Source organism: Panthera leo, chromosome F2, assembly GCF_018350215.1.
Source record: "Panthera leo isolate Ple1 chromosome F2, P.leo_Ple1_pat1.1, whole genome shotgun sequence".
In the NCBI taxonomy this organism is placed as follows: Eukaryota; Metazoa; Chordata; class Mammalia; order Carnivora; family Felidae; genus Panthera; species Panthera leo.
The window spans coordinates 71,218,423-71,244,455 of NC_056695.1; the positions used below are offsets into that span (position 1 = coordinate 71,218,423).

The 26,033-nt window shown below is 40.9% G+C and overlaps 1 long non-coding RNA gene across 2 annotated transcripts in view; it reads right to left on the reverse strand.

Annotated features, from left to right (window-relative positions):
• LOC122211056 overlaps nucleotides 1-26,033 on the reverse strand; it is a 401,702-nt gene that overhangs the window by 158,076 nt on the left and 217,593 nt on the right. For both annotated transcript variants that reach the window (XR_006198452.1, XR_006198451.1), the window contains exon 3: nucleotides 20,419-20,547. This is a non-coding gene — a long non-coding RNA (uncharacterized LOC122211056). The remainder of the gene's footprint in view (nucleotides 1-20,418; nucleotides 20,548-26,033) is intronic.

Consider the following 26,033-nt stretch of genomic DNA (forward strand, 5'->3'; position numbering starts at 1 on the left):
GGTCAAGCGCGATACCAGGACGGGATACGTCTCCCTTCAAAAATTAGATCGTGTTTCCCTCCACCCAAACCCAATTCTCATCACCAAATTTTCCTGTAGATATTCTATTTGGTTCTTTCTTCCTTTTTTTTCTCCCTTCCTTTCTTCCTTCCTTCCTTCTTTCCTTTCTTTTCCTTTCCTTCCTTCCTTCCCTCTTTCCTTCCCCCTTTCCTTTCCTTCCTCCCTTCCTTTGTTTTTTCCCTTTTCCTTTTCCTTTCCTTTTTTACTTTAGAGACAGAGAGCACATGTGAGCCAGAGAGAGGGACAGAGGGAAGAGAGGGAGAGAGAGAGAGAGAGAGGGAGAGAGGGAGAGAGAGAGAGAGAGAGAGAGAGAGAGAGAGAGAGGGAGAGGGAGGGGGAGAGGGAGGAGGAGGGGGGGGGGAGAGAGAGAGAGAGAGAGAGAGAGGGAGAGAGAGAGAGGGAGAGAATCTTAAGCAGGCCCCATGCTGATGTGGGGCTTGATCCCACGACCCTGGGATCATGACCTGAGCTGAAATCAAGAGTCAGGTGCTTCACCGATTGAGCCACCCAGGTGCCCCTCCCCCTCTCTCTTTGGTGAGGTTTGTTGATGTGGTAAGCAGAATTCTAAAACGACCCCAAGATTCCTGCCCCCCTGGTGTACTCACACCTCCCATTTATTCAGCCAAACACTAACATACTACTGTGAAGGGATTTTGCAGAGGTAAAAACAATCAACTGACGTTAAGATAAAGAGTATGAGGGTAGGCTTGCCCTAAACACATGAGCCATTTAAAAGCAGAGTTCTCTCCAGCTTGCAGTAGAAGAGAAAGTCAGAGATTCAAAGCACACAAATGATTTGACACACCATTGCTGGTTGGAAGATGGAAGGGGCTACACGGCAAAGAAGGAAACAGGCCACTAGAAGCTGAGAGCCAGCAAAATAAACCCAAGTCCTACAGTCACAAGGAACTGAATTCTGCCAACAGCAAGAATAAGATCAGAAGAGATTTTTCTCCCCTAGATCCTGGAGATGAAAATTCACTTAATCTCAACCTTGTGGTACCCTGGGCAGAGGAATCAGCCATATCAGCTGGACTTCTGACCTAGAGAATGTGAGCTAATTAATGGGGTTGTGTTAAGCCACTGATTTTGTAGTAATCTGTCACACAGCAGTGGACAACTTATACAAGTGGTCTGAATGGCTCTAGAGCCCAAAGTTTCCCTGAGTCCTCTGGCCTCTGAGTAAGTCTGGTTCATCTCTCTAGGCTGAGAGAAGGAAAGAGTAATAGTAATAACTCTAATCACTCAAGCTAAACATATATGTATTGCACACACCCACACACATCCCTACTCACCGGCTTTAATCTCAATATATCATGATATCATGACCCGAGCCAAAGTCGGACGCTCAACTGACTGAGCCACCGGGCCGCCCCTAATCTCAATATATCAGGATAGCTAAGGCAAATTATACCTGGAGCAAATGCCCTTATTTTCCTTCTTGCAGCCAGCACGCCATTTCCTCAGCAAGTATTTACTGAATAATTATTATATGCTGGGCTCTAGAAGAGACCACAGGGACGGAACCCAGGTACAGTTCTTCAAAGAGATCATTGAACAGTGCAAGTAAGCAGTGAGACAAGGGCATTACAGAGAAAGGAATGTGACCCAGTCCCAGGAGTCCAAAGGCTTCCAAGAGCAAATAGTTTCTAAGCTGAAATGTGAGGAATTACTTGCTCAACATTGACGTGAAGGGAAGCAAATGTTTCCAGGAAGCAAGAATATTACATGCAGACTACCAAGAGTGATGAAGGCCAGAGCTCTCTAGAAGGGCCATGCAGCATTTATCCTGACTGGAGCATGCCTCGGGGGAGGGGCAAGAAGAGACACTGCAGAGAGAAGCAGAGATGGGATAGTAGAGTGAAATCCTCTCTAATGAATTAGGAATTCTTCCTGAAGTCAAGGGAAATCCATGAAGACTTATGAGCAAACAAGCAGTAGTATGTGCCTCTTTTAACCAAAGATCAATCACTCTGCTGGGATGTGCAGACTGGTTTGATGAGGGACACTCAGCACTGGAGACAATAAGTCATTCCGTTAATTCAAGTGAAGTTGACAAAAGGATAGTGCTCTGAACTAAGGCAGTGCCAGTGGATGGCAAGAACAGAGATTTGAGAATTGCTAAGTTCAGGTTTTCAAGACTTGGAGAGGTACAAGAAGGGAGGGATAATGGAGTTCAGGGCAACTTTCAGATATCTGGCTTGGGAAGTGGGTTGGGTAGAAATGCCAATCAATGATAAGGGCACCTTAGACAAGGAAACCATTTGTGCACGGCGGGGGGGGGGGGGGGGGGGGGAGTAGGTGGAAGGTTTGGTTTTGGTCATGTTGGGCTTTTAGATGTTCGTGGGAAAATGAAATGGATATATGCAGTAGGGAGCTATTTATGTGGTGAGTTTGGTAGAGCCATATGTGACTCCATAACCTCCTGTTTTTAATGGGTGTAAACACTAAAAGCATGGATTCCTTAGCTGCATCACAAATTTCTTAAAAATTTTTTTCTTAAATTCTCCCTCCAGGAAATTGAATTTGGTTAAGTTTCTAGGGAAGCACAACTGATGAAAACTGGCGTATCATTTGCACTGCCATCATAATTAGTCTTCCCCTTTCCCTTTAGGTGGATGGATGGAGAGCACAATCACTGGACATTCAAAGGGAGAGAACACAGAAAGCATTCAGAATGCAGCAAGTCTCAAAGAGAGTTGATCAATGCGTGAGACATGGTTTCCTTTCATTAAACCTATTTTTTCATGTTGTTAAATAGTTAATAAGAACACCTGTTACTTATACTGTGAAATTAAAATGGAGAGATAGAAGATAAGTGGGAGAATCAAGTCCACCTTAGAAAATAAGCAGTCTCATTAAAGAAGTGCTCATTCGTGTCCACTGTCTTGCGTCTTGTAAAAATAAAAGCAACATCATTTCATGGTTTAGTAAAAGAGTGACCAGGAAGGAATATCTTCCATTGGAAACATTCTACCTAGGTTTCATTTTATGTATTCATTTACTGAACAAATGTTAACGCTTGAAGTAATTAGTAAACAATGATAAGTAGAGGCAGAGTATCACAAGAAATAAAATCTTGGATGCTAGGATTGCAGAGACCTGGGTTTGCATTCTAGTCAAAATACTTGCTAGATATGCCAACTTGGACAAGATGTATATTCATTCCAAAGATGGGTTTTCTCACACCTAAACTGGAGGATAATAGAACTCATCTCATACAACCAATGTCAGCATTCAGTGAAATAATGCGTGGAAAGAACTTTGTCTGACATTAGCTACATACATTATCACATTTATTATCATTCCTGTATTCATTCCAATATGAAGGGCTTCTGACATCTGTTATTAACCTCCAGAGCTGTGCTCCCTTTGGTAGCCCATATACTAACCTCTAGGGCTAATAATCAATAATTCTAGAACACCATGGAGATTAAACGTTTGCAGTGTGTGCAAACAGAAGATAATGCATACAAAAGAATATATATAACATTTTTAATTTAACATAATTTAATTTTAATAACACTTACAGATATATGAAATTTTATATATAACATTTCAATAATATATATAACATTTTTACTATGTGCCAGGCGTATGGTCCAAGTGCTTCTCTTCCATTTATCTATACAACAGTGGGTATGAAATTGGGTTGTAAACAGCCATTCAACCTCAAGCCACACTGAACCACCCTAATGTGATGAACATCCAAATGAACTACCTTATGTATCAATATATGTATGTATGTATGTATGTATGTACGTATGATTTATGTGTATTATTTTCAACTGTTAAACTTATCAGCCATTACATGGTTGAATCTCCAACACCTGACCTTGGGCTTCTATGATGCCTAGCATGCGTGTTAAATCAACAAACCAAGAAATTTATTGGAAGAACGGCAACCCAAACATTTCACAGAGCTCTAAAGTGACATATCTAATTCTATGTAGTTTTTAAAATGTATATAAAACAGTGACATCAAAATAGTCCCCAAGCCTTAATCGATGACCGTTCTACTATAGCTAACATTCACTGAATGCTTTACCACAGGCAGGCACTTTGACAAGCATTTTATATGCATTTAATCCTCAAAACCACTTTCTGAATTGGGAATGATTTTTATTGCTCTCATGATAAAACTGAGATTTAAGAAAGCCAAATCTACCACACTTGTGGTGAGAGATAAGGATTGAGCCAGGACTCCAACACGATTCGACCTAAATCCAAAGCCCCTTCTCCTAAAAGTCACTCAGCTCTTCTCCATTCCTCTCCTATGTTTAAATGTGTATAATTTTTATAAATTATTCATTTAGCATTAACTTTTTGGCCTGAACATTACTTTCAGAATCTCTGAGAAATGAATTGGCCAGGTTAGAAAAGTAAGAGCAAGAAGGAGAAACAAAGATGGGGGAAATTAGTGGGATCAGAGAAGAGCCTTGAGCTGGCCCAGAAGGGCATTTGGGCCGACATCGTCCCCCGCCTGCCCAGTGCCCAGAGCACCTTCCTTCGTTGCCAAAAGGACCTATGATGTGCTCACTCCTGGGTGATTAACCATTAACAGTTAAATCCAACTATTAACATCTTCTGCTCTATTTCCCTTGCCACTTGAGTACCTGTGGTTTAAAGTTTAGCCTGTGAAATATAAGAAGCCTCTGGGATTTCCAAAAAAAGACTTTGTTTTCCTGATAAAAAAAGAAAGTCATGGCTGCTCCTTTCCACCACCTTAACTTGAATACAGAAACGAGGTTTGGAGCTACAGATATCACCTGAGCCTGTGAGAGAAAAGCCAAGTAAAACATAGTTGAACCTTGACATAATTGAACCATTGAACTAGCACAAGTTTCTGGTTACATGAGAAAACCGCTATTAGTCAAAATTCTTGTTGTTGCTTGGATCCAAAGACATGTCTAGCTGATAAAGTTATACCAGCTATGGATAAATACAGAGATGGCAATATTGGTAGTAGGAGACTTCATAAGGTGTTTAATGAGTTTTATTTTGTTTGTTTTTCCTGCCCTATTGAAATGACTTTTCCAGCTATGGGGCTATGTTCCTTGAGAGATGAAAGTTAGCTCCTTAAATGACCCGAGAGCAGATATTTCCAGCTTTGTAGTTTGAGGACAAAACTATGCCATTAAAAAAACCACATAGGTAAATACTTCAGAGCCCTGAATGATAGCAGAGCCAACCAAGGGCTTTGTGGAACGTGGACTCTGGCTCTTCATGTGGGTCTAATTCACTGCCCCCTGGTACCACAGCATGTAACAGGCACAATAAAGTTTCAGTGCAATGGACCCAGCTCATAAAGTTTCCATTTCCGTTAGGAGTTTTCATAATATGAAACTGGACGCCCCAGCAACACATTGGCTGTCTATAAGTGTTAAAACTGTGGTTAAAGCTGAATATTAGCAGCATTTCACACTTGTGTTGTCATCTGGATTATATAACAACGTGTGGAGTTTATAAACAGCAACTGCTCATTTTTGTGGTTGGCGTTTTACTGGATGTGCCTAAGAGCCATCCGACTAAATAAGTCAGAAATAAGTCAGAAGCCATGAGATTGAGCATAAGGGAGCAGTGACATTCTTTGACACATGCGAAACCAAGTCCTGCAGGAACTCACAAAACGGAAGGCTACTAGAAAAGTCTCCATACCCCCAAGCTATGGCCAAAACACCCCAAAAATATAAATGTGAGTTTTCTTGTAGATTGGCTCTGCCTTCCGAGAGTATCTTACAAATACTCTACTCCCCCATTTTGCTCCAAGAACACTGTTACCCCATAATACTTCAACACTGGATAGTGGTGCTGTCTAAAGGTAAATCACTTTTGGAAGGTACATATCGAGTAATCAAAGTAACTCGTTGAACTTTGTTGTATGTATCAATTCCCGAGAACAGAGCATTTTACTTCCGTCCCACAAATGACCTATTACTTCATGGAATGATGGAATATTTTTAGAGATATTTTTTGCAACACTAGTGCTGAGGATCGAAGTGAATATAATCGTCTAAGACTATGTCCCAGAGATCATTTATGGAACTTGAAAGGCAAAAGCAGTTCACCAGGGAGATGAAAAAAGCTAAGTAAAGCCACCCAAAATTGTACAAGGATAACACCTTTTAGGGAAGAGCTAGGGGTGGTAGGACGTTAGCTATGTATGAGTGAGGAGTCCTACATGCTACTGAACATACTGTTTTGACAGAAATATACAGTTGACTCTTAACAATGTGGAGTTAGGGGCATCCCACACATACATCATTAAAAATCCATGTATAACTTTTGACTCCCCGCAAACTTTCCTAAGAGCCTACTGGTGACTGGAAGTCTTGCTGATAACATTCAACAGTTTGAATAACATACAGTCTGTTTATTATATGCACTATATACTATATTCTTACAATATAAGTAAGCTAGAGAAAAGAAAATGTTATTAGGAAAATCATAAGGAGGGGTACCTGAGTGGCTCAGTTGTTTAAGCGTCTGACTTCAGCTCAGGTCGTGTTCTTGCAGTTCGTGAGTTAAAGCCCTGCATCGGGCTCTGTCCTGACAGCTTGGAGCCTGGAGTCTGCTTTGGATTCTGTGTCTCCCTCTCTCTCCCCCTCCCCCAGTCCATGTTCTGTCTCTGTCTCTCTTTCTCAAAAATAAATAAATGTTAGAAAAATTTAAAAAATAATAAAATTTTAAAAAAGAAAATCATCAGGAAAATATATTTATAATACTGTACTGTATTTATCAAAAATAATCTACATATAAGCAGGCTGGTGCAGTTCAAATATGTGCTATTCAAGGGTCAACTGTACTCATTAGAGCCTCTTGCAAAATAAATAATATATATTTATATCTGTATCTATATCTATGTCTATACCTATATCTATATCTATATTTATATTTATAAATGTATTGGTGCATAAATCAGCAAATATTCACTCAACGCCTAACAACTACATTAGATTTTGCAAGAAGAAGACTAGAGAGGTCCTTCCATCATTGCTTTTGGACTGTGGTTCTTTTAATACAACTGAGGAGTCAATGTGCAAAGTCAAAAAGAGACATAAGCAACAGAAGCCAGTCAAAAGATACTTTGTTGGAGCATGGGATAAAAAAGCAAATGCAATGATTTAATTCATATGCGTTAGTCAGGCTTTATTGGATAACTGTGATAACATTTATTGATAACATTTAGATTTGGGGTTAGAATGAAAGATAAGAATTTGTTACTGAAAACCCCCTCCAAAATGTTCAAGTCAAATGTTCCATTAATTTAAACGGAACAACTTTTAAAGCATCCTTAGACCCCCAAATTAGTACCCATTTATATCAATACAACCCTGAAATGTATTAAATGGACCTGATTATTAAAAAAAAAAAAAAAAGAAGGAAGAATAAGGTATGGCTGCCCTCAGGGCATTCACAGTATGCGACAGAGAAAGTCTTACTGCTTTAGTTAGATCCTTGGGCTGCAACCCTTTTACATCTCTTCTCTGTGTCAAGTCTTATACTTAACTCATGGTTTCAAGGTTTCAGCTTCCTCATAACATTTGTTTATCCTGTCTTCTCATAATTCTGACTCTGTACCCATACCCTAGCCCCCACCCCAATATGTCTCCATCCTGATTCTACTTCGCGGCTTCCTCTATACATAATACTCCACTGCCTATCGGGTCACCCCCACGTAACCTGTACTAAACTCCAAAGAGAGGATACTTATTGGCCACAGCCGTGTTTTCAGGACAGGACATACTGGAGGCTGCATATATCCTATGGCTTAGCACTCCCTGGATAACTGCCCTCCCTGGTCTCAGGGCTCTGACTGGGCCAGATACCATAACTGATACGGTTAATACAAATGTGGTGTTTGAGGAACCAGTGGGATTTCCAAGTAGCTGGAAGTTCAGGAGTTGGTGAACTTTCTGTAAAGGGCCAGATAGTAAATATTTTAGGTTTTACAGACCAAGAAGCAACATTCTGGATACTTATAGAACAACTTCTATAACTTAAATGACAATTTATGTAATTCAGAGTACTATATAACAACCATTTTAAAACATAACAGCATGTTTAGTTTGCAGGTTATAGGCCATAAAAGTAAAATAGGCAGAAGGCCAGATTTGGCCCATGGGCTATCATTTGCCAAACCCTGGCCTACCTTAAGATGTGGTATTGGAGGGGAGTCTGGGTGGCACAGGCTGTTGAGCATCCGACTTTGGGTCAGGTCATGATCTCACGGTTCATGGGTTCGGGCCCCACGTCAGGCTCCGTGCTGACAGCTCAGAGCCTGGAGCCTGCTTCAGATTCTGTGTCTCCCTCTCTCTCTCTGCCCCTCCCCCGCTTGTGTTCTGTCTCTCCTTCTTGCTCTCAAAAATAAATAAACATTAAAAAAAGATGTGATTGGGGCGCCTGGGTGGCGCAGTCGGTTAAGCGTCCGACTTCAGCCAGGTCACGATCTCGCGGTCCGTGAGTTCGGGCCCCGCGTCAGGCTCTGGGCTGATGGCTCGGAGCCTGGAGCCTGTTTCCGATTCTGTGTCTCCCTCTCTCTCTGCCCCTCCCCCCTTCATGCTCTGTCTCTCTCTGTCCCAAAAATAATAAATAAAAAACGTTGAAAAAAAAAAAAAAAAAAAGATGTGATACTGGAAAACACATATTTTACTTCTCAGGATAGAAATTAGGAGTCATTCTTTCAGAGGTGATAGGCAGCCTTACTGAGCTCTACCATTCACAGAGTCCACACTCCCCATCTGTACTTGGGCTGTACTTGCTATCCGAAGGAACTGTTGGATTGGGTTCGCCTGGAAGCTGGCCCTGGGACAAGGATGTGAGAACAAGCAGTTTATTTGAGAGGTGATACTTGTAGGGAAGTGGGGAAGTGATTAAAGAAAGCAGGCAGGTTTTAAAGGATATGCTCTTAAGCCAGTTATGACTGTAGAGACCTAGAGCTTAGTCCCTCTGCGAGCCCTACGAGTCAGCATAGAATTCACACCTCAGAGTCCCCTCATTGTAGGTGAAAGAGCTTGGGTATTTATTCACGATCTCCCATCAGCCACTGGTTGGGGAGCTCCCAACATTATTTCTCTAACTCTGCTACCCTGCCTGACATTCAGACAGTCAAGAGCTTCAGCTAAAGAGATTTATAATTTCTATGTAGGAGTGATATAAAAAGGATAGGATGAAATGATTCACTTGTATGAGACTGTTTTTCAATAAAACATCTCATTTTCGACCTATTTGCCCAGCCTACATTTGATGCCAAAAAGCATAGACTTGGATAAAACATTATCTGCCTTCTATGCAGGGTGATGGGCTTTGTTACTTAACCTGACGGACGGTCTTGTTAAGCTTTCTCCTCAAGTTTCTTTTTCTTTTTACGTTTTTCATCTTGTTTTCTCTCCTATAAAATGGGTTAATATCCCCTTGAAAAATCACCTAGTTTTTTTGAGGATGAAATGTGATATTAAAAACCATATGTATAAATCTGGCACATTGTAGACACCCAAGAAATGTTATTCCACTTTTTTCTTCCCACCCACTTATCCTAGAGGACTTCCATTATTTTCCTTTCCATCCGTGATTAGGAATCCTTTTGTGAACCAGAGACTAGAAATCTTGCACTGATTGGAATATGGCAGCCATTCAACAGCCCCCCTGTCTGCTCTCACTAAGTTCATCTGACCCAATGGGAATGGAGAATCTCAGACTGCTTCATGGGTCACTCTGGAAAATTCCAAATTGAAACTTTCTTGAGAAAAGAGACATTACCTCAGAACTTCCACATGCAGCTATTATGGAGTTTCTGTTTATGTGAATGGATATTTTCACCAGATATTGGAAAAATGCTAAAGCTCAGATCCAGTGCAATAAAGGCAACCCACTTAGCCATTAGCTCATGGTATTATGAAAAATATAGTTGAAATTAGACAAATGCTCCACCAGGAATTATGGCCAGAACAAATTATCATTTCAAAAAAAAGGAGATAAAGGAACAACAGATTGCTGTCATTTTCCTTCTTGCCCAGGCCTTTGAAAAATAGACTAGAAGTCTCAAATGAATACCTTAAACTCCAAATGACCACTGAGAGATTAAGGAAGCCTTGTGTCTTATTGGATGGACGAATGAGTATACGGGATATTTTTTTTTTCTGTGAATAAATCAATGGAACAGTAAGTGAGGACAGCTTCGGAATGCTTCTTGAAGCATGGGCATTTGAAGAAGACAATGAAGGACAAAGTGAAGTTTGGGGACAGGATGTTTTTGATTGAAAGGAAAGTACAGAGAAAGGCACAAAGAGAGCAGGGAGTACTATTTCCTCTCCCATATGAAGAACCTCCTCACTGTCACATTCCAACCGGAAGAAGCAAGACTGTTTTCCAGATAGAAATCAAAACACCAAAAAGAAAGTTCTTAAATCTTGTTTCTCCTAACATTTTCTTATTTATTAATGTATTATTCATTTCTTTTTAAAGACATATTTACTTTGGATAAAAATAATGAGCATAGGGGGCGTCTGCGTGGCTCAGCTGGTTAAGAGTCCGACTCTTGATTTCGGCTCAGCCATGATCTCCCAGTTCATGAGATCAAGCTGGTTCAAGAGATCGAGCCCTGTGTCAGACTCTGTGCTGACAGTGAGGAGCCTGCTTGGGATTCTCCCTCTCCCTCTCTCTCTGCCCCTCCCCTGCTCGTACTCTCTCTCTCTCAAAATAAGTAAACATTAAAAAAAAACAATGAGCATATACTTGACTTTAAGCTAGCATAATTCCATAACTTAATACAACAATGCCTCCGCTATTCTTGTCCAGATAAACTCACATTTATGTAATTAATACCGAAGTGTAGATACTATTTGATATTCCTCTTAGACTTTATTTTGTGAATGTTTTACCATACCTTTATAATTATTATATTTAATTATTCATGATATTCCATTCAATGAGGGAATCATAATTTATTTAGCTGGACCACTCAAATGTTTCAATGTTTTTGTTATTGTACGTAAATGTCAAAGAATATCTCTATTAATAGGGGCTTTTTATTTCACTTGGTTTCTTTCTGGAGGATAAATTCCCATGAGTGACACTGTTAGATCAAAGGATATTATCTTCATCGTGGTTCTTGATACATATTGCTAATTGTAGTTACAGGACAATTACCAGCTGCACACCAAACCAGGGTACTAATTTCACTGAGCTCTGCCTGTACTGGGTACTACCTTTTTTTTTAATTGTTGAATAATTTAGCAGGTATACAAATAATCTGAAGAATCTTAACTTTAATGAACTATTCAACGACTACGAATTAAGTCTACACAGGGGTTGTGGTGATAACTCGTTTAACAAATACTTGTCGAACACCGTGTTCTCACTTCATGGATTAAGAGCAAAAGGGAAAGATAGGCACGAGGAGAGAAGCAACCGGAACTCTGGACACATAAGGCCTCTGGACCCTGGTTAGGATTTTTACGTTAAGTTCACTGCTGTGGGGACCCACTGCATTTGATCCCTGTCCATCAGGAGCTTTAAAAAAAATATTAATGAAGAGATTAGATCAAGGGCTGGTCTCCATTGCCCTAAGAAGTCTGCCCCTAACCCTTCGCCTATCACTGTGCACAGATCAGAATGCCACAACCGATCCTTGGAGATACTACTCTCCTTCTCCAAAAAGAAGGGAGAGCATTAAGGACCCTCCTGCACCACCTGAAGCAGTGCTAGGAGCTCGACATATCCTATATCATTTTATCCTAACAGGAGTCCTGTAAAGCCAGCCCCACTTTTACCAATGAGGAAAATGAGGCTCAGTGCACTCATTTTGAGAAGACCTTCTGTTTATCTTTCTTACTAAGGGAATGCTTCACAAGATTGGCCCATCAGGTGAACTGGTCACCACCTACGTCGTTCACCCCTCTTATGTGCATTTAGAACTTCCAAAGGAGACTGGTTGGATCCGAGAGGAGTAAATCCACAGAACTAGGAATCTGTCAGACTGGAAGTCCAAATCTATACCGTCTCCTATGACTTTGAACTAGCCACCTCCACTCCCTGGATCTCAATTCCTCAAATATGCAGGGCAAAGATGGGGAGATAAACCAGAGGATCTCCAGGGATCATGCCTGTTTTAATGATCTGTAACAAAACCTTCCCAGCAGACTGCACAACCAGCAAGGAACAAGGCAGAGAGCTGTTTCTCCCCAGAAATGTGATTCTACAGTTTCAGTTCCTGGAACAACTGAAGAGTGTGGTAATAGAATCCATGGAGAGAGACTTTATGTGGCTAATATTCCAAAGCTTTCTACGTGCAGTAATAAACAGAGCACATCTTGGTGACACAGAAATTATGAGGCACAGACCATAATAATAACTCATGTCTGCTTCTATTCACCAGAATAGACAAGAGACGCTTCCACTCCCAAGACACCAGAGCAAAAGAGAAAGAAGTAATTCCATTAGTTGCCACCACATATATTTTGCTTTATACTACTTTTTTTTTTGCCACCCACTAAAGGAAACCCAGTAATCTGCAGAAGGTGCCTTATGTCTAGGAGTAAGTGGTGGTTAATTAACTGAATCATATGAAGCTAGAATCATATGAAGCTAGACATCATACTTTCCATGCTGGGAAGCAAAACTCCTATTTACTAGACATCCTTGGTTGACAGTAATATACAATCGATAACTGGGAGGCAACTCTGAATACATCACACTAGCAAAAGATTGCCCAAATTCTGAAAGTTTCAAGAAAACTAGGTGATCACATTAGCCAAACTTACTTTCTTCTGTCCTGCATCTCAACACTCCCGCCCCTGAGATAATTCTTGGGAGATTTTTATCTAACTTCTGCTGAATACACCAACAGACATGGAACTTGATTACTTTATGGTTTGGGATTCACCCCATTTGATGTTGTGTGACAGTTCCAATTATCAGAGTGAGCTATGCCACCTTGGTCCTGTTGGACTCAGGCAGGAAGCATTTATTCTTTGTGTGACTGTCCAAGGCCATGTAATGGGCCTGGAACATCTTCTCAGTCTTCTTTTCCCCATGTGAAGTATGTGCAACCCCTCCCCCATTCCTGGCTGAACAAATCTCGGATCCTGTCTCCATCTCATTTATATTTCCCGAAGTGGTACCACTTGCCCACTGCACCCTCTAAAAGAAGACGCACTACACTTGACATCTCCAATGTGGGTTGTGTCACAGAAAACGACTGGACTTATCACCTCTCTTAATCTGTGCACTCAATCTCTATTAACTTCACCTAAGCATGATTTGCCTTTTTTTTCAGGAACTTTTGGCTTGTGTTTAGTCCTGTCATCAATTCGTGAGCTTTGCTCTCTCTCCAAGGCACTAACAAGTAGGGGTATATTGAGAATCAAATACTCAGGGTCACTATAATGTAGGACAGAATACAGCCTCTTGACAAAAATCATAAATCAGCCTAGACTGTATTTTGGCCATGCCCTTCTTTTGTGCTGCCCTTGCCCTCCTGTGTCTCCTCCAACCCAACACACTTCTCCCCAAAGGTGGCATACTGTAATGGTTAAGAGCTTGGCCTGTGGAGCCAGCCTGCCCAAGGGTCACATCCCAGCTCTGACATTTGCCGGCTCTGTAGCTTTCTGAAACTCACTTAATATCTTTGTGTCTTGTGTATAAAATAATAATAGGGCCTCCCTCATTGTGTTCTTATGAGAATTTAATGATTTAATGTATGTAAACCACTTAGGACAAATAGCGTGGCAAATAGTGCTGCCCGTACTGAAACCCTAGCATGGAATTAGGGACAATCAGGCCTGGGGGACAGGACACCAAGGGTATAGTAATCCACGCTCTAGTAACCTATATCACCTTAGGTTTGTCATGTTCTTTTTCAGACCTTCAATTTCTCCATCTATAAAATCGGGAAATCTGACATGATGCCTATGGTCCTTTCTGGCTCTTTCAATTATCAAACTATGATTGTCTACAAGTCTTTAGCCACTGACGTGGGTGGAGAAGCATCCACAGCCTTAATGGTAGGTGACAAAAGCTGAGATCTGACTCCTCTTGTAGGTATTGCTTTTATCATCCAAACAAATAAAATGTAAAGGCAAAATGTTTTGTAATTATGGAAGGCAACTTTGGGAAGACTTCTAAGGACAGTGGCGTCTTTTCAGAACCTCCTTACATTACATTACATCACATCACACAGGGAGACTTCTCACTCCACAAGTTGCTGTCATTGGTAACATGGGAAAGTATTGTTAAGAACAGCCTGGGCAGTTGGGGATGAAAGACTCTGTCATTTGGAGGACTGAAATAGAGAAAAGAATAAACTTTTCATAGAAATCCTTGGCTTTGCATGGGCCTTTGAAAACCCACATTGTAAACACAGTGGAAAAGGCAACACACCATGGCAGAAGGCCAGAGGTCTGCTTCAGCTACAAAACCAACACAGCACTTAATTAACCTTGGCTATATGATGAACCGACCAGAGATACAGCCTCTTACTTGGCCCAATGGAGTAACAGTGCTCTCCCTTTACCTCCTCACAGAACTGCAAGAGATTATGAATGTGAAGACAGGGAATGTGACTCAGCTGCAACACGGTTAGTGACCCTGAGGTTCCCGATCCTCCAAGGCCAGAATCCTACAACCTCGTCCGTCCCTTATTTCCAGAAGCGAGATAAAAAGATTTGGCACCCTCCATATTTTTATTCTCCCTGCTCAATGCCCTTACCTGGCTTCCTTGACATCTATAGCTCATCTATTCACTATCATTCAGCGTGTGGCTAGGAACGCCTTCATGATCTGACCATCTCATCTCCTCAGCTTCATCTCTCATGCACCTGCTTTAAAGGCTAAGATCTAGTTGACTGATCGCCTAATTTCGTGAACGTTCTTCAAAATTTTCCCCCATATTTTTATACCGTTTCTTCTGTTCACTAAATTTTAAGGCCTGTGAGTGCAGAAATATGTTTATGTTTATTTCTCTTCACTCAGGAGGGTCTGAAATATCAAACTGTCAAGGGTCTACATGGATGAGAGACCTACTAATTCTGGAAAGGACTCTCAGTACCTGACCCTCATTCCTTCTTTCATTCAATGAGTGCTCGTTCTAGGTGATAGAGTCTCAATGGAGAACAAAAGCCATTCTGTGATCACCTTGAGATATGTAGCTTATACTTACCACTAATGATAATCTCACCTATTTGTCCTCCCAAACTTAACTATCGCCTTTATTCTAAAAGTCTTCATGAGAATTAGACTTATTTGGGTGAATGAAATCCCACAAAGTGTAGGTGTTCCAGAGTGAAAACCTAGCTGAAATTAGTGGTTACCACGATATTATTAGACTGCCTTTTAGTGTCATTTTTCTTGATTGCAATATGCCATCTGGCAAAGTATGGCATTTATTGGAATAAACCTCTAGTCATCAAGAATCAATCAGCGATTACTTGGAGGACTGAAATGAGGATGTGGGAAATCCCCAGAGCCACAAGGCTTTCTGCTTCTCCTCCTGGGAAGACCCTGTTAATGGCATTGTTCCTGTCCCCCTTAGCGTAGGCTGCTCCTGCAGACTCATCACAACCTCCTTCTGCTTTAACATCCAGTGATTAATTACCCCAGGGCCATGAGAGAGTCAGAAAATAATACAACACTGAATTGGAAAAGCCATTACCCTCTTTATAGGAATCAAAGCAACACTGTGAGGGATCAGGTTTCACAGAAGTGGATATCAGATTAGTCACAAAATTTGCTTGAATTAGCCAAACGCAGATTACAGGTTAAATTTCTGAAAAGAAAGATAAGAGTTTTGGACCCATTTCTATAATTCTCCTAAGCAAGACAGCTTGTAGTTAAATCGGTCCATGGAATGTCAGAGTATATGGACCACTTAGTTTTAGACACAGGACAACATAATTGAGTCACTGGAACTAAACATCATCATCGTGTTTAAAGTCCTGGCTCGTCCACTTACCAACTGTGTATCTTTGGTGATCTACTTGATTTCTCTGGGCCTCGGGTTCTGCAAAAAGGGGGTAGTGATAACAGCCACCAAACAGGGCTAATGTGAAGATGAAATTATGTTATCAGTGCCTGGCACACAGTGCCTGTTAACATTAGTTCCCTGGTGTTCGCCAAATTTAAATCCTTCTCATTTATAGAAGGTCAACATGAGATAGTGCAGGTTGAAAAACACATCTACGTATCTTGAATAACTGTGTTTTATATTGTTTATTAAATAAATACCAGACCCATCCTCCCCTCACCCCAGTCCCATGTAACTCACTGATTGCTTCTCTGAACATTGATTCCTTATCTGGAAAAGGAATTTCTTCTTATTCCTATAAGAAGTCTCTCAAAAGATTATTGTGAAGACTTCCCGAAGTAGGCCACAGAAAGGACTTAATGGGTGTCCGGGGGGACAGATGCAGGGGGACGGGTGCAGAGGCGGGCAGTACTGAATGCCATGACAAGTACTAATTAATATTGGCTGTTATGCTGATAGAAGGCCTCAGTATTAATGTTTCTGATTCTTATCAATTACGTCTTCTCAAATATAAATGTGAGTGTCACTGGCAATGTGAAGCAGTGCTTGCTGATGATTTTTGGAGGTCTTCCCGGTACCAAAAAGCAAAAATCAAAAGATATCAAAATCACTGGCTGTTTATGGCCACGGCCCAGGTAGGTGCTTGAGACGCTGGTTCCCGGAGTTCAACTTATTAAATATTTGTATGCTACATGGTTGGGAATAAAGAGTAGAGGAAACGAGCTCCTAACCTCCATGAATTCACACTGTAAAAAGAAATAAATACATTAGGGGCACCTGGGTGGCTCAGTCGGTTAAGCATCCAACTCTTGATTTAGGCTCAGGTCATGATCTCATGGTTCGTGAGTTCGAGCTCCACATCGGGCTCTGTGCTAACAGCATGGAATCTGTTTGGGATTCTCTCTCCCTCCCTTTCTCTCTGTCCCTCCCCTGCTTTCTCAATCTCTCTCTCTCTCTCTCTCACTCTCTCTCTCTCTCAAAATAAATAAACTTAAAAAAATCACGTTGCAAAACAAAATGAAAGCAATAAACATATTAAAACACAATCTCTTTCCCCTTTTCCATCACTTAGGAAAAAAAAAATTAGATATCCATGGAAAACTATAAAGTTCCCAGAATCATGGGAAAGGACTGATTTGTCTGTAGCCATGGTAACAGGTAACCATCAGAACTGCTTTTAAAACCCGTTGAATTTATCAACAACTCCCCTCAATGGACCTACTTGGTCAAGCCAGTCAATCAGTGGCAGTCCCTGGCTTTGGAAAGACAGCTTATGAGGAAGTGACTCAGTCAAAGAAACACACACCTGAGCGTCAGCCAACAGCAGTCTCCCCCAGATAACCTCCCTTATGCAGATGTCCGTGTACTTATACCTCTAAAACCACCTCCCAGCCCCAACGACACACTTCCCCAGCACCCGTAAGATGCACTGCCTGTAATGTTGGGTCCACCGTGCCTCAGCAGAATGGATCTCCCTAATTGGGAGCAATAAATTCAGCCTTGTCTTGTAATTTGAGATAATAGTGAGTGATGACTCCTGATCCTTTGACACCTACTACACATTTTATACAAAATTCATTCCAGACAGATCAGGATTAAAATTCATGTGAGAGGAGGGGTGCCTGGGTGGCTTGGTCAGTTGAGCATCCGACTCTTGATTTCGGCTCAGGTCAGGATCCCAGAGTTATAGGGTTGAGCCCTGTACCAGGCTCCACACTGAATGCTGAGGGTGGAGCTTGCTTAAGATCCTGTCTCTCTCTCTCTCTCCCTCTGCCCCTCTCCCCCACTCATGCTCTTTCTCTCTCTCTCAAATATATATACTTAAAACACATGTGAGTGTATATGTGTCTATGATCATAAAAGCATCAGAACAAAATATTTTCTTAAATATAGTTTTAAGATAGCAACAGTCTTTTTTTAAAAAAAAATATTTCTTTGAACGGCACCAAAGGCAGAAACTAAAGCAGGAAATACCAGTGGTAGAATTTAACTCCTGTAGGTTAAAATGACACAATAACATCCTTACTACTAAAATCTCCGCCGCCACCAACAGAAAACAACATTGCCAAGCAGCAACACCAAAATTAACAACGCCAGCAGCCATCAACTCCCATCATTACCACTGTTCTAAACAGAACTAAGAAGCAAACGACAGAAAGTAGGGAAACTATTTGTAATAACGATTAAAGCTCTCAATGTAGAGAAAGCTCTTAAAAAATCAGTAAGGAAAGAAGGAGAGGTGGATTTAGGAAGGTAAGAGGATACAAAGGTAACCACAGAAGAAAAGCGCCTGGTTGGCTCAGTTGATTAAGCGTCTCATTCTTGATTTCAGCTCAAGTCATGATCTCACAGATTGTGAGCTTCAGCTGTGAGTTGGGCTCTGCACTGACAACACGGAGCCTGCTTGGGATTCTCTCTCCCTCTCTGTCTCTCAAAATAAATAAATGAACAGTTAAAAAAATACAGAAATGCAAATAGCAAGAAAAAAGGAAAGAAGAAAGTGGAGCAGATTAAAAAGAAAGTCGTAATTTAACAGTAGTCATAAAAATGTGTATTTTAAAAGATGGGCAATGCCTATCTTTTTTTATCAAAACTATTGAGAAAATACATTTTAATATGCATCTCGTGGAAAAGTAAATTGGTCTAATCTTCCTGAAAGGCTATTTGGAAATATAAATTAAATGCCATAAAAATATATGATTTATATCCTGCAATTCTACTTCTAGGAATTTATCCCAAGCAAATAATCAGAAAATAGCTAAACTATTTTCAAAAATATTTAGTGCAATATTGTTTGTAACAATGAAAAATGGAAATAACTCTAATATATATCAATGAAGGATTGCTTTAATAAAGTATTATATGTTCATGGAGGCAAAATGTAGACCACTCTGGAGTGCCTAAAAAAAAAAACCAGTGTAAATGTTCACTTATTGATATGGCAAAATGTATACAATACATTATTAAGTGAAGAGATTAGGTTGCAATTCTTTAAGTATCATATAAACTCATTTTTGTAAAATACAATTTACATGCACATATATTCATTGTCTCTTCCAACAACAACAACAACAACAACAACAACAACAACAAAAAGTGTATCATCTGTTTTGTGTAAGGCACTGTTCTAACGATTGAAGATAGGCCAATAAACTATGCAGACACGGTCCCTAACATCATGGTGCCTACAGCATGGTGAAAATAATGTGAAGAGGTAAATGGGGCACCCCAAGACTGAGCGGCTATTATCTAACATCAGCACAACTATGAGGGCTTATTATCTTGTTCCTTTTTAATTTTAAAAACTTCTGAATTTTTGAAAATTGTTTCTCTTTCTTTTACACACTTACATAGTCAAGGGGCACCTGGGTGGCTCAGTCAGTTAAGTGTCCAACTTCAGCTCAGGTCATGATCTCATGGCTTGCGGGTTTGAGCCCCGTGTCGGGCTCTGTGCTGACAGCTCGGAGCCTGGAGCCTGCTTCAGATTCTGTGTCTCCCCCTCTCTCTGCCCCTCCCCAACTCGTATTCTGTCTCTGTCTCTCTCTCAAAAATAAGTAAACATTAAAAAATTTTTAAATAAAACACTTATATAGTCAAAACAAAGCCACTTTTCTTTTTTTTAACTTTATTTTTTAAAATTTACATCCAAATTAGTTAGTATATAGGGAAGCAATGATTTCCGCAGCAATTTCTTACTCAACACGTCTCTGGAGGCAAGGGAAACAAAAGCAAACATGAACTACTGGGACCTCATCAAAATAAAAAGCTTCTGCACAGCGAAGGAAACAATCAGCAAAACTAAAAGGCAACCAACAGAATGGGAGAAGATATTTGCAAATGACATATCAGATAAAGGGTTAGTATCCAAAATCTACAAAGAACTTACCAAACTCAACACCCAAAAAACAAATAATCCAGTGAAGAAATGGGCAAAAGACATGAATAGACACTTCTCCAGAGAAGACATCCAGATGGCCAACCAACACATGAAAAAATGTTCAACATCACTCATCATCAGGGAAATATAAAGCCATTTTCTTTTTAAGGAAGGAAAAGTAGGAACAGTTTTCATGACACCAAGTCATCCAGGCCTATAAGGCTTCGACATTCTCCACTCAAATGCCCTGAGACAACCTGACTGGAGCATCTGTATATTCAACGTCCATTCCCTTTCCCCTTCTCTCTCCTCCCTCTCCTTTCTGTTCCTTCCCTTTTACTGTGTCATCCTCCTCCTCATATTAGTCATAAAAATCCTTGCCCTGGGACTATAACAAGCCATCAGTTTTAATAATAGATCATAAGCTGGTGGTGATTGGTCGCACCTCACCCTTACTTACCTCAGTAGCTGTCTTCATGCCAACCTTTGAACAGAGAAGTTCAGAACAGGGCAGCATTAACCAGGGAGGAAAGTGTTAACTTCAGGTCCAAAAAGCACTGTCTTTCTGAAAGTCAAGTTCCTTAAATGCCTGGAAGAATAAGGGAAAATCACTTAATTTTTATTAGATTTCTCCACTAAGGGATTGTTTTTATTCCTCCCTGCGGATACAGCTTCTTTTGTATACACGCATGTATGAGCTCTCAAAACTGTACAAAGCTGTACAAAGCCCACTGACTTCGGGAAGTTTTTTTTATCTTTCCAAAGAGTTTCAGGACACATTCCTGCATGCATATTTGAAGGAGACGCTGCTCAGTGCTAGCCCCAAGCAGAGGATGGGACCCAGATTCCTATGCCAATGCAAAGCACAACAGGGCAAATTGAGATCCTGACCTGGAATGAGGGAGGGAGAAATTAACAAGATAATAAAGAAATGGGGCAAAATGAGAGCAGACCCAGCATAGGAAAAAGACAACAAACAGGAAGTGCTCAGAGAGCAGATACATTCTGTGCAGTTTCCAGCAAGCTTCAAGAGTTTGCTCTGGGTGAAGTAGGTGCTGATGATGTAAACAAGATTCTGTGGCCTCAGATCCAAGTTCATTAGAATCTATTGCTTCTGTCTGCTCACCCCTATGAAGCACCACTTTTCTGGCAAAGTTCACACTGTAATAGATGTGAATAATGCCGCATTGAGCATGGAGGTGCAGATACCTCTTCAAGATCATGATTTCATTCCCTTTAGATGTATGCCCAGAAGTGGGATTGCTGGATGCCCTCCCGTGTTCGCTGCAGTATTATTCACAATAACCAAGTCATGGAAACAGGGAAACAACCTAAGTATCCATCAACAAATGAACGGATAAAAAAACATGGCACACACACACACACGCGCACGCACACACTGGAAAGTATGCAGGCATAAGAAGGAACTCCTGCCATTTGCTGCACACGGATGAACGTGGAGGGCATTATGCTAAATGAAATAAGAGAGAAAGACAAATACTGCATGATCTCACTTACATGTGGAATGTGAAAAAGCTGAACTCATAGAAACAGAGAGTAAAATGGTGGTTGCCAGGGGTGGGCGATGGGGGAAATGGGGAGACGTTGGCCACAGGGCACACAGACTTTCAGCTGTAACACGAATAAGTTCTGGGGATCTAATGCAAGGCGTGGTGGCTATAGTTAACAATACTTAATTATGTATTTGAAAGTTGCTCAGAGAGTCTTTTCTTTTATTCTCAATTTAGCTAACACGCAGTGTAGTCTTGGCTTCAGGAATAGATTCCAGTGATTCATCACTTACTTATAACACCCAGTGCTCATCTCAACAAGTGCCCTGCTTAATGCTCATCCCCCATTTACCCCACCCCCATCAACCCTCAGTTTGTTCTCTGTATTTAAGAGTCTCTTATGGTTTGCCTCCCTCCCTGTGTTTTGTCTTATTTTTTCTGCCCTTCCCCTACGATCATCTGTTAAATTTCTCAAATTCCACATGAGTGAAATTGTATGATATCTTGCTCTGACTGATTTATTCGCTTAGCATAATACCCTCCAGTCCCATCCATGTTGTTGCAAATGGCAAGATTTCATACTTTTTCATCACCAAATAGTATTCCATTGTGCGTATATGTGTATATACAAATAAGTATATATATATGTGTGTGTGTGTGTATAAGTGTATATATATGTGTGTATATATATAAGTATATATATAAGCGTATATATATACATATATATGTATAAATAAGAATATATATGTATATATAAGAATGTATATACACATACATGTATATGTATATACATATGCACATATATATGTATATATATACACATATATACACATACATGTATATATATACATATACACATACATGTATATATATATATACATAAACACACACACACTTTATCCACTCATCAATTGATGGACATTTGGGCTCTTTCCATAATTTGTCTATTGTTGATAGCACTGCTATAAACACTGGGGTGCATGTGCCCCTTGGTGCCTCAAAGGAGTGCCTCAGCACTCCTGTATCCTTTGGATAAATTCCTAGTAGTGTAATTTCTGGGTCATAGGGTAATTCTATTTTTAATTTTTTGAGGAACCTCCACACTGTTTTCCAGAGCAGCTGCACCAGTTTGCATTCCCACAAATAGTGCAAGAGGGTTCCCGTTTCTCCACATCCTTGCCATCATCTGTTTTTTCCTGAGTTGTTAATTTTAGTCACTCTGACTGATGTGAGGTGGTATCTCAATGTGGTTTTGATTTGTATTTTCCTGATGATGAGTGATGTTGAGCATCTTTTCATGTGTCTGTTGGCCATCTGGATGTCTTCTTTGGAAAAGTGATTATTCATGTCTTCTGTCCATTTCTTCACTGGATTATTTGTTTTTTTGGGTGTTGAGTTTGGTCTTTACAGATTTTGGTCAGAGAGTCTTCAATATTGTCACCACACACACATAAAAACAAAGGTAATTAGGTGAGGTGATTGACATGTTAACTAACTTTATTTATTGCAGCAATTATTTTGTAATATATGTGTGTATCAGATCATCACACTGTATATCTTAAACTTACATAATGTTATATTTCAATTACATATCTATAAAACTGGGAAAAAAGAAGACTCTATACTTCTCAAAAAAAGATGTCATATGTGGACATTGGTTCAGATCCTTGGTTTTGCATTGCTCAAAATTTGGGATTGCTAATTTAGGGGTGTACAAGAATGCCAGGACCACATGAGAATACCTTGAATAACACAGCAGTAACATCATTCCCCCCTCAGTTCTCCCAGTTGCTAAGAAGAAAGTATGAGTTGGGAACTAGTGCTATCTTACCTCTCTGTTATTTGCTAATCAATTTTTTTTTTTTTTTTGGAGAGAGAGAGAGAGAGAGAGAGAGAGAGAGAGAGAGAGCACGCACTTGCATGCAGGAGGGGTAGAGAGAGGGAAAGAGAATCTTAAGCAGGCTCCACACCCAACCTGACACAGGGCTGGATCTCGGGACCATGAGATCATGACCCGAACTGAAATCAAGAGTCGGACACTTGACCAACTGAGCCACCCAGACACCCCACTAATCATTTTTTAACAGTGTGCTTAACGCTCAGACTCTTCTAGCCGGGAACATCTTCTAGTTCGAACATACTGACTTTATTGATATTAGGTATGTATTTTTTTTTTATGTCATACCTTCACAGAATAATTCTGGTCTTCTTTTCACAGTACTCTTATAAATATAAGGATATTTCTTTAAATAATAACTATTTAGGGGGACATGCAAATATGGCAAAACCCCTAAAAATGTCAGAAGAATGGCTCAATGTGGCAAAAAACAAAAATTTTACAAATTAAAAGAAAAACACTTCCCTGACCCTCCGCTCCTACCGATTTATGACCTCTGCCACCCTAGAAGAGTCCATCTCAAGCTGACCACTGACGTGCCTGTGGACTCTACTTGTTCCCAGCCTGCCCTGGGTCTGTGTGGAAGGATCACGGTCCCTTCAGGCCAGCTCACAGAAGCTCCTCCAGCTCCGGAGAGACTTATAACTGGAGTCTGCTTATTCCAGATGCCACAGGGCAAAGACAGAACCTCATCAGCCTAAATCACCAAGTGACCATGTGGAGGAAAACCCTCTGGTGAACTACGTAGATGAATACTTTCATTTAGCTGCTCCGATCTGGGGGCCATTTACAGGTCTGCTTTCTTGGAAAGCGTCTGAGAACGAGGTTGGCGTGCGCGACACTAGTTGGGGAATGCTCTCCAAATAAACCTGTGGGACAAGGGGAAGAATCAGAACCGGGCGGTGAGAGACGACGGGCTACCGTCCAGCCACCACGAGGGCGCAGCTGACTCACCAGAAGTTCTGAAGTTGTAATGATCTCTGACAGTTGTCCAAAATGGGAGATGGGGGGGGCCACAGCTTTATGCCTTCAAACCAGTTAGTCAGTGAATGAAAGCTGCCCCCAGGAGGAAGTTGTGATGCTGGGTGAGGTGACTTCCAGCCAAGGGCAAATCCTGGAGAGGACTGACAGCTGAGGGCCATCAGCCGTGACCACTCCCAGCAGCTGGAAAAATAAGCTCTTCGGTCCTAAAAAGGGATCTGGGAAATGCATCAGCGTGTCCACGACCGGGCACAATCCAGTCAATTCTGACTTCTATTCAGAGGTTAAGCAACTTCTCCAGGTCACAACACTGCACGTGGCAGAATGGGGATTCAAACCCACATCCGCCTGACTCCTAAATTTTAGCATTGTATTAAACTGTCTACCCATCTAAACGTACTCCTGGGCCCATCTTTTGTTTGGGGGCCAACTAGTGGGGCCGTTGCCATTTTATATGGAATTTTCTTAAGTGCTGTATTTATATCAAAACCTTCAGAGATGAGTACGTTCCTTATCATGCAGAAGGCAACCAGAGCTTAGAGAAGAGAAGCTGTAAGTCGCGGTTGAATACTTAGTACATGAGATGTGGATCTTGGGGTGCTTTACTCTAAGACCTACATTTTATTCCTAAACACTGTGGGCCCAAACAGAGGCTTGAAATGAAAAGTTAACTAAGCTCAGGTCTCTGGGACCTGGCAGCTTATTCATTCCCCTCTGCATTACCACTGACATTCAGTTAGGAGGAGATGCTCCTTTCAGAAACCTCACAACTAGGGGTGCCTGGGTGGTTCGGTTGGTTAAGTGGCTGACTTGAGTTCAGGTCATGATCTCACCATTCGTGAGTTCGAGCCCCGAGACAGGCTCTGTGCTGACAGCTTGGAGCCTGGAGCCTCCTTCAGATTCTGTGTCTCCCTCTCTCTCTCTGTTCCTTTATCACTCACACTCTTTCTCCCTCTCTGAAAAATAAATAAACATTAAAATAATTTTAAAAACCCTCATTACTAAGACTTTTCCAGATCACACATTTCTTTAACTTTATGAATGTAGATGTTGGAGTGCCTAATCCCCTCCTGACATCCAAGAAAAAGAGCTTTCCTTCATTAGTGTGTCCATTAAGGTAGAGAGATCAAGACACCTGTTCTGTAGTCCTGATCCTACTACTCTCTGATGAACTTGGACAACTGGGTTTTCTTGACCTCAAAGATAAGGGAGTCAGACACCATATATAGGTTCTAAATGATATTTTCTTATTCAGGTTCAATCTGTCAAGGATCCATGGAACCTGTACTATGTGCTAAGCCCTGGACTGGGTCATATACATTGTGCCAAAGATTTTTTTAAGCTCCCTTGACCCCTCAGACAATTCTTCCCATTTGACAAGCAATAAACGGCTTATTCCAATTAGCAGAGATCCCCACGTGATCCCCATGAGGAGGGAAACAAAATATCTGAGCCCAACAATTGCTCCCAATTTTTAGTCGGTTGTACTTTCCGGAATGCAGTATAAGAAAGAGCACCCAGAGAGAACATGACACTCCTCCTGGGTTGAAAAGATAGATGCTACAGTTCAAACAGGCCAGGGTGGCAAGAGAATTAAAACAGAAATTATTATCAAAAAGATATATTGAAAATTCCAATTTTTATTTGGATTATTCATTTGGGGGATGTTGAGTTTTATAAATTCTT